The following is an 8,786-nucleotide window of genomic DNA, read 5'->3' on the forward strand; positions in this document are numbered from 1 at the left end:
TGCTGCAATTTGAATAGAATTAAAAGATTTGCTAAAAATAAACCATGACTTTGTAACCACTGAAGGTGATCCAAATATGAGAGTTATATGACAAGGACTTCCAAATAACTAGCATTAATATGTTCAAGAAAATAGAAGCAACATGGATAAATATTAATAAAAAGATAAAAAATAACCAAAGGATAGAAATATAAATACAAGAAAGAATTGAAGGAACATCAAGAACTTAAAAATACAATGTTTACATTGAGAAATCACTAAATAGTTCTAGAAGTGGATTGGACACACTAGAAGGAAGGATTAATGAATAGGAAGAGAGCAGAATGAAAATATCCGAATTGAAGTAAAAAGAGAAAAGAATAATGAGAAACAAAAGAACAGCAGAGAGGTATGGAATAACATGGTATAGTCTAATACGTATATAATTGAAATTTTAAAAGGAATCAATCAGTCATGAAAGAGGCAATATTTGAATAGTTAATGGACAATATTTTTCCCAAAGTGGTTAAGTATCTCAACTCACAGGTTCAAGAAACTTAGTGAATCCTAAACATAGCGGTGATATAGGAATAAATTAGGTAGGAGAACTATAAATAAGATCACAAGATATATACTATAATTAAAACATTAAAACAATCCAGGAGAGAGTTCTTAAAAACAAACAGGAAAAAAATAAAAACAAAAACAGCCACATTACCTTTTGTATTAGTTAGGATTCTTCAGAGAAACATAACCAACAGAATAATATACAGAGTATATAGAAAGTGGTTTATTCTGAAGTATTAACTCACAAATTAACTCATTATTAAGACTGAGAAGTCTCATGACATGCTGTATGCAAGCTAGAGATCCAGAAGAGCCAGTGGTGTAGTTTTAGTCCAAGATCAAAGGCCTGAAGTGCCAGGAGAGCCGATGTGTAAGCACTTGTCATAGTCCAAAGATCTGAGAATCAGAGATTAGATGGTATAAGTCTACGTCTGAAAGTCGGAAAATCACAAGTGGCAATATTCAAGGGCAGGAGATGATGGTTTCTCCAACAGAAGCATAGAGAATGAATTCACTCTTCCTCTCCCATTTTGTTCTATTTGCTCAGCAAAATGCTATTCACACTGAGAGGGTGACTTTTTTTTCCCCAGCCTACTGATTTACCTTCAAAGTAGCAACCATACTGAGAAATAGGAAGATAGAAGACAATTAAATAACGCCTGCAAAATAGTGACAGAAAATGACCATCAGTCTAGAACTTTATATATAGAACAAATATTCTTTAATAATGAAAGTGAAATAAAATATTTTAAATAAACAAAAACAAAGAACTTATCACTACTAAACATAAACATAGAAACAGAGAGTTTTTAAACAGAAGAAAATTTATTAGAGTAAAATGTAGAATTTCAAAATGGAGAACAGAGCAATAAAAATATTGAGTATGTTAATAAATATAAACAAATATTAACTGAATATTTATTACACAGATAATAATGTCCTCTGGCATGTAAAGTGTGTATAGAATCAAAATACCTAACAATAATAATGCAAGAGGTAGGGGGAGATAAACAGAGTTCAGGAATACTGGAGTTCTCAAATTATCAGAGAGATGGTAAAAATAATGATTTGTAATGGACTATATGTAATAAGTCAAAGTGTGTGTTGTAATATCTATTGAGACCAATGTAAGAAGAGTAAAATGTACAACAGAAAACAAAAATAGTGTAGGGCTGGTGTTGTGGCTCAGTGGTAGAGCGCTTGCCTCGCATGTGTGAAACACTGGGTTTGATCCTCAGCACTATATAAAAATAAATGAACTAAATAAAGGTATTGTGTCCATCTACAACTAAAAAAATACTTTAATAAAAAGAAAAATAGTGAAATAAATACATTTTGTTGATTCAAAAAAGCCAACAAATGAGAAGAAAAAGACCATAGTGGATCAATAGAAAATAAGCAATGTACATATATAATAATTCCAAATATATAATATTATATATAAATGGTCTAAAATCTAATTAATAATAAAGATTATTATTGTAAATTTAAAAAATACATGCTGCCTATGCAGTTTAAATATAATAGTATAGTTGAAAGTGAATTGATGAAAATATCACAAATATACTAAGAAAATTAGGTATAACTATACTTATATTTGACATGGTAGGTTTTAATGTAAGAATGTTTTCTAAACATATAAAGGGATGCTATATCATGATAAAGGAATTAATCCACCTGAACTATATAATACAAATCTAAATCTGTGTGGGTCAGCAATACAGATGTAAAAGAAAGGGAAAAATGGGAAGAACTAAAAAGAAAAATAGAAAAATACACATTTATTGGAATGACTTTAACATTTCTTTAAATGGCTGATTTTTAAAGCGCATGTACAAGTCAGTATAAGATTTGAATAATTAAGAAACTTCGTCTAATTGGCATATAAAGAACACCACACTCAATGAGAAAACATATGTTATTTTTATGTGCCTATGCAACTATAAAAATATATTTTCTGATCATAAAGCAAACCTCAATAATTAAAAGGATTGAAATTATTCAGGGTATAATTTCTGAACACAATGGAATCAAGTTTTAAATATATAAAGATAACTAGAAATCTCTAATGTCTTGGATACTAAATATAACATAGAACTAAATAACATGGATCCAAGAAGAAATTAAAGTGCCAATTTTAAATGTTTTGAAATCAAAGATAATTTATGGGTCATATTTAAATTGGGGAAGAATTCTTCAAAGGAAATACATAACATTAGAGCCTACATTAAAAAATTAAAAAGATAAAAATCAACAATTTATGCAGAAAAAATTAACTATTAAATGAATAAAATAATAAATAAGAGCAGAAATAATGAAACGAATAAATTTCAGGAGAGAATACCAATGTATACAACAGTTGTTTCTTTAAAGAGCTTAATAAAATTGACAAGCCTCTGACAAGACTAATCAAGAAAAAAAGATGAAAAAACAAATTACTAATAACAGGAATAAGAAGGTAACATCAATATCGACTTTGTAGACATGAAAAAGATAATAATAAATGATTTTATATATCCATATATTTTGAACTCAGACAAAATGGGAATTTTTCTTAAAAAACAACTTAAACTATAGGAATGAAATCTGTATAATTATAGGACTACACAGAAAATCTGATTTATTATGGCAGTCACAGAAAAAAAAAATTACACTCTAAGTCTATAAATTGATTGACTGTTAAAAAGTTTTCTCACAAAGAAAACTCCAGGATCATATTATTTCACTAGTAGATTCTTCCAGATATTTCAGAAATAAAAGCCCTAGACTGATCCAAATTCTTCTAGATAACAGAGAGAGGGGATATTTTCTAATTCCTCTTATAAGTCTGGCATAACCTTGATAAAAATCTTAAAAAGGTTAACAAAATATGAAAAATAGAAGTCAGTCTTTTTCATGCACAATAATACAAAAGTTATACATTAAGATTAAAAATCAAGTTAATTCTAGGAATATAAGAGTGATTTTACAATGTACATATTTAATTTATATGGATTTTAAAATAACGGACCTAATTTATAGCCTTAAAAACCAAGATAGTTTTCATCTTTGGAGGTTTCATTGACTAAAGCAGGTGTTTTGCTATTGTCTTTTTTCTTGGCCAAGACATTGATAGGAAAACTTGTTCATTTTGTGAAAACACATCAAGCTGGTCATTTATGATCTGTGTTTCTTATTGTATGTATGTTACAAACTTTTTACAACAACAACAAAAAAACCCTTTCATTAGTAGTTGTCAGAGATGATTTATTAAAGAAGTTAAGGATTTGATAAACCATATAGCATTTTAATAAAATGTTATGGATATCATAGGACTATGGTTTGGTCTAGCTACTTATGGCTCGACTATAGAATATGATAAATAAAAAGGCAATCTTGGTTATTTAAATTTATAGCTTAAAGAACAGATAGGAAGCTAAATAGTTTCTCTAACCACTGTGAAAGAATCCTTACATCTGCAGCTGCATGGCTGAGATTTTAATAATGAAGGCTTTATACCAGAGGTGACACTAGATGGATTTAGAACTTTACTATGTCTCTTATGTTAATGTTGCAGCTTTGATCCAGATAAAGTGAAATTCTGAGGATTGGATTTAAACATTTGGGTAGATAATTAGTGAAGCTGTGTAACCAGAATCAAAAATCCCATCATCATCTCTTGTGACTAGGAGCAGTCTTCCTTCCCAATCTGAGAACACTAGCCTCCTCTTGTCTAAAGAATATGAATGACATCCACTAGGGTAATTTTCTTGCAGGAGGAAGTTGAGTATCATCAAGAATTCATACTAGCTTTCTTTCACTGCTTTCAGATGTAGTCTTCAGCAGATGGCTTATTTGGCTGATTGAAACCTATCACTGCCTATGTTAAGTGAACAAAGGGTGAGATGCTATAATTTCCTTGATAGATGTTAGAGGAAGAGAGCCATAGTGCAGGGAGGCAAAAAGGCTGGAAATTTATTAAATGTGACAAAGTCATTCACCCCTTAACTCTCTTTTCTGGTAGATCCAAGAGATTTTCTTTCACCAAGACTTTGAAAAATTTATTAGTAAAGATAACAATGTCTTCAGGCCCTGTAGAGACTCTTCTCTGCAGGTCACAGAATAATAGGACATATTGACATTGAAAGAAGTCTCACTGTGAAGAAGTTTTTTAGTTTGATACCATCTCACTTATTGATTTTTTATTTTACTTCTTGCCCTTTAGGAGTCTTGTTGAGAAAGTTGGTTCCTAAGCCAACTTGTTGGAGTGTTGGGCCTACAGATTCCTCTAGTAGGTATAGGTCTAATACCTAGATGTTTGGTACACTTTGATTGAATTTTGTGCAGGGTGAGAGATAGGAGTTAAATTTTATTCTACTGCATATGGATTTCTAGTTTCCCCAGCACCATTTGTTGAAGAGGCTATCTTTCCTCCAATGTGTGTTTTTGACCTATCTCTGGTATTTGATAACTGTATTTATGTGGGTTTGTCTTTGTGTCTTCTATTCCACTGGTCTTCAAGAGCATGAAGAGAGAGTCTACAGAATAGGAGAAAATATTTGCCATCCACACCTAAGATAAGGCATTAATTTCTAGAATATACAAAGAACCCAAAAATGATTAACATGAAACAAAATAAATAACCCAATCAATGAATGGACAAAGGAACTAAACAGACACTTCTCAAAAGAAGAAATATGAATGTTCAACAAATGCATGAAAAATGTCTAATATCTCTACCAATTAGAGAAATGCATATTAAAACTGCATAGAGATTCTGTCTCACTTGCGTCAGAGTGGCAATTATCAAGAATACAAGTAACAAAAAAAAAAAAAGAATACAAGTAACAATAAATATTGGTAAGAAAGTGGGAAAAGGTATACTTAGACATTGATGGTGGGACTACAAATTGGTATAACCACTCTGGAAAGCAGTTATGGTCATTCTTCAAAATCTAGGAATGGAACAACCATTTGACCCAGTTATCCTACTCTTTAGTGTATATCCAAAGGAGTTAAAATCAGCATACTACACTGATATAACCACATCAATGTTTATAGCAGCTCAATTCACAATAGCTAAGCTATAGAACTAACCTAGGTGCCCTTCAACAGATAAATGAATTAAGAAAATGGTATATGTGTGTGTATACACACACACACACTCACACGTATACATAGTGGAATATTACTCAACCATAAATAAAAATGACTTTCTTACATTTACCAGTAAATGGTAGGATCTAGAACTATCATGCTAAGTGAAATAAGCCAATCCCCTAAAAACAAAGGTCCAGTGGTATCTCTGATATATGAATGCTAACACACAAAAAGGAGGGTGGAGAGATTAGAAGTTCAGTGTAACAGACAAAAGGGAATGAAGATAAAGGAGGGGAGATAAGAACAGGAAAGAGAGTGGAGTAACATAAATTTCCTATGTTATATATACATATATAAGTACACCACAGTGAATCTCAACATCATGCACATCCACAAGACTGGGATTCTGATTAGAGCACAATAAACTCCAGGTTTGTATAAATATGTCAAAATAGACTCTACTGTCATTTATAATTAAAAAGAACAAATAAAAAGTATAAATCCCCCCTCAGGAAAAAAAAAGAAGAAAAAGTCTCACTGAATTCTTTGAGAATAATTGGATCCTTTCCTCAAAAATATCAGTAGCGATTGATTAACCATCATAAACAAGGCATGCATGGCTATTCCAATCAGTAGAAGAACTGGAAAAACAATCAGAACAGTTGACTCCTGGAGCTTTGGTAGCTGTTGATTGGACATGGTATCCTTGTGATCAAAATACAGGGACAGCCTGTGAGAACCTTATTTGGTATTATTTAATGGCAAAGACTTTAAGTCTGGTGGAGAGAATCCTGTGTGGCTACAGTAGAAAACCATGATCTCACTCAATTCTCAGATTTGTACCAGTTCACAGACCCAGAACCCCTTGAATGAAGGAGAAACAGGGTCTCCTTGAGAAAAGCTTCAAGTGCATTTCCAAGAGAAGTTTATACCAGGAGTCTTCTTTCCTCACTTCTTCCCCAAGTGAGCTGCAGCTATTTACCAAAGTACTCTTACTTTAAAAAAGGATATTTTTAAACTTCCAGTGAATACTGAATCCTGTTTTAGAATTCTGCTATTTTGTTGGCATCCCAAATCAGATAGTAGTCCAAGAGTCATGGAAGTGAAATAACAAATGGATTTTTGACCTGGGTCCACCCAGAGAGTGCTGAACCCACACCAAGTTTGTTTCCTCAGTGCCTAAATGCATAACTGGATTAGACATAGCTAGCTTCCTGCAGAATACCCGTATTTGTTCCTAGCCCTACAGAGAAATGGTTATTCTGGCTGGAAGGGGGAAGGATGGCTCTTTAAAAACTATTGTTTCTTATCAAAATTAATTTTAAAATTAATTTTTTAAATAATAAATCCACACCATATTTCTGGAGAAATTAGTGCACCAACAAAGATTTCAAAGCATGAAGTTGGCAATTCTTGTTGGATCTTCATTAAGCTAGCCTGCTTGGCCTATTCAGGACACAGGGGAATTTTGGAAGATGACAATGGGTAACCAAAAGCTTAATTGATTTTGTAATTGATTCCAATTACAGCTGCTGTTCCAGAGACAGTCTTCACTGGATCAAATCAACACATGCCCTGGTATTTGGTTTGTAATTGGGTTTAGAGAAAAGTTTTTGCTTTTGTTAATAAACTCTGTCATACACTCTTTGCTTTTAACTAGTAGGTACTACAGCACCCTTCACACTTTTATCTAAAAGCCATGACAACATTTTACTCTTTGTCATAATCGCTCCATCTCCATGGCAATATCTATCATGTAACTCTGCAAGACATTATGCTGGTTCCCTATATTGATTACATCACTCTGATTGAATCTAATGACTGAGAATTTTTTAAAAAATCAAATATCTTGGTAAACCATATATGTTCCTGAAAAAGGAAAAATATATAAATTCCTTTATCTGTAAATTTGCCAACATCTTCTTATAATTCAGTCCATTTTGTTTTACATATTTTAGGTACATAGTTTTTCCATACTCCTCATAGAGTATCCCTTGTTATTATTATATAATGTTTCCCTTTTGCTTACTAATTCTCCCATCCATCTTGTTCTGAATTAGAATTAGAATTAGAATTAGAATTAGATCTTGCAGTAACATTTCCCACCATTTGGCCAGTGGTGATATTAGGGATAAAGAAGATTGAATCACCAAGCTAACAGGCCTTTCATTTTAATTCTTATTTGTGAGGTGGTATCCAAAGCATGCAGGTTTCACCACCTGGGAACATTTGTAAGCCATAGCCCCAGGCAGTGATGGTGATTTTTTTTTTCTGTTTCCATTTGTGGAACAGTATTGGGAAAGAGCCCATGGCTTCTGCTCTCACTCTAATACCCTGGCTTTAACCAGCACTTTTGGCTTGGTCCTGCTCTCTCTTAGAGTAGTTTTGATGACTTTTAGTCAACACTGGCTGCATTCTTAGTCATTATTTTGTTTCTGAGCTTAGAACTTCACAGTCATATAGTTTATCTGCTCCATACTTGGCACATTACTCCTTTTCTGGTCCAGTGATACTAGATTTGTATTTTTTATTTTCCTTTTTCAAAGTCTTCTCTAATATTAATATGTGCTTGGAACACAAGGAAATATTCTGGTAGGAATACTCTGCTATTTTAACCTGACATCACCAACCATTAGGTTTATTACAGAATCATTAAATCTACTAATTTGCAAATTGTGGTGAATAATAGCCAGTGCATAATTTTTCTTAAAGTTCTTTCAGAGGACATTCATGTCTTGTCCAACAGTACTTTTGCATTGGCAGGATATAGCTATCCAGGCAAAACAATTTTCATTTTTTAAAATGATACTGGAAAGGATATATTTTGAAATAAAACGTTAAGTACATTTTGCATGAGTAAAATAGTCCAAGTGAATTCTTCATAGTTTCAGGAGCTGTTTAATGCAAATGGCCTTTGAAAATGGGGAAATTCTTATGAGAAAGTAGAAACATTTTCTTTTATCCTGATGGGGATTTTTAAGTTTTATTCTGCTGCTTATTTTGAAGGTTTCTATACATAATTTGGTGAAATAAATTGTTTAAGAGCAAGTTCCCAAAGTTAATGCTCCTAAATTATCCCAAATTGGGACTAGGACCCTAGTATTTTTATTATGCCAGCTAACATTATTTAAAAAAAAGGGGGGGGGGGGGAAGGGCAATAA

Source organism: Marmota marmota, unplaced genomic scaffold, assembly GCF_001458135.2.
Source record: "Marmota marmota marmota unplaced genomic scaffold, marMar, whole genome shotgun sequence".
Classification (NCBI taxonomy): Eukaryota; Metazoa; Chordata; class Mammalia; order Rodentia; family Sciuridae; genus Marmota; species Marmota marmota.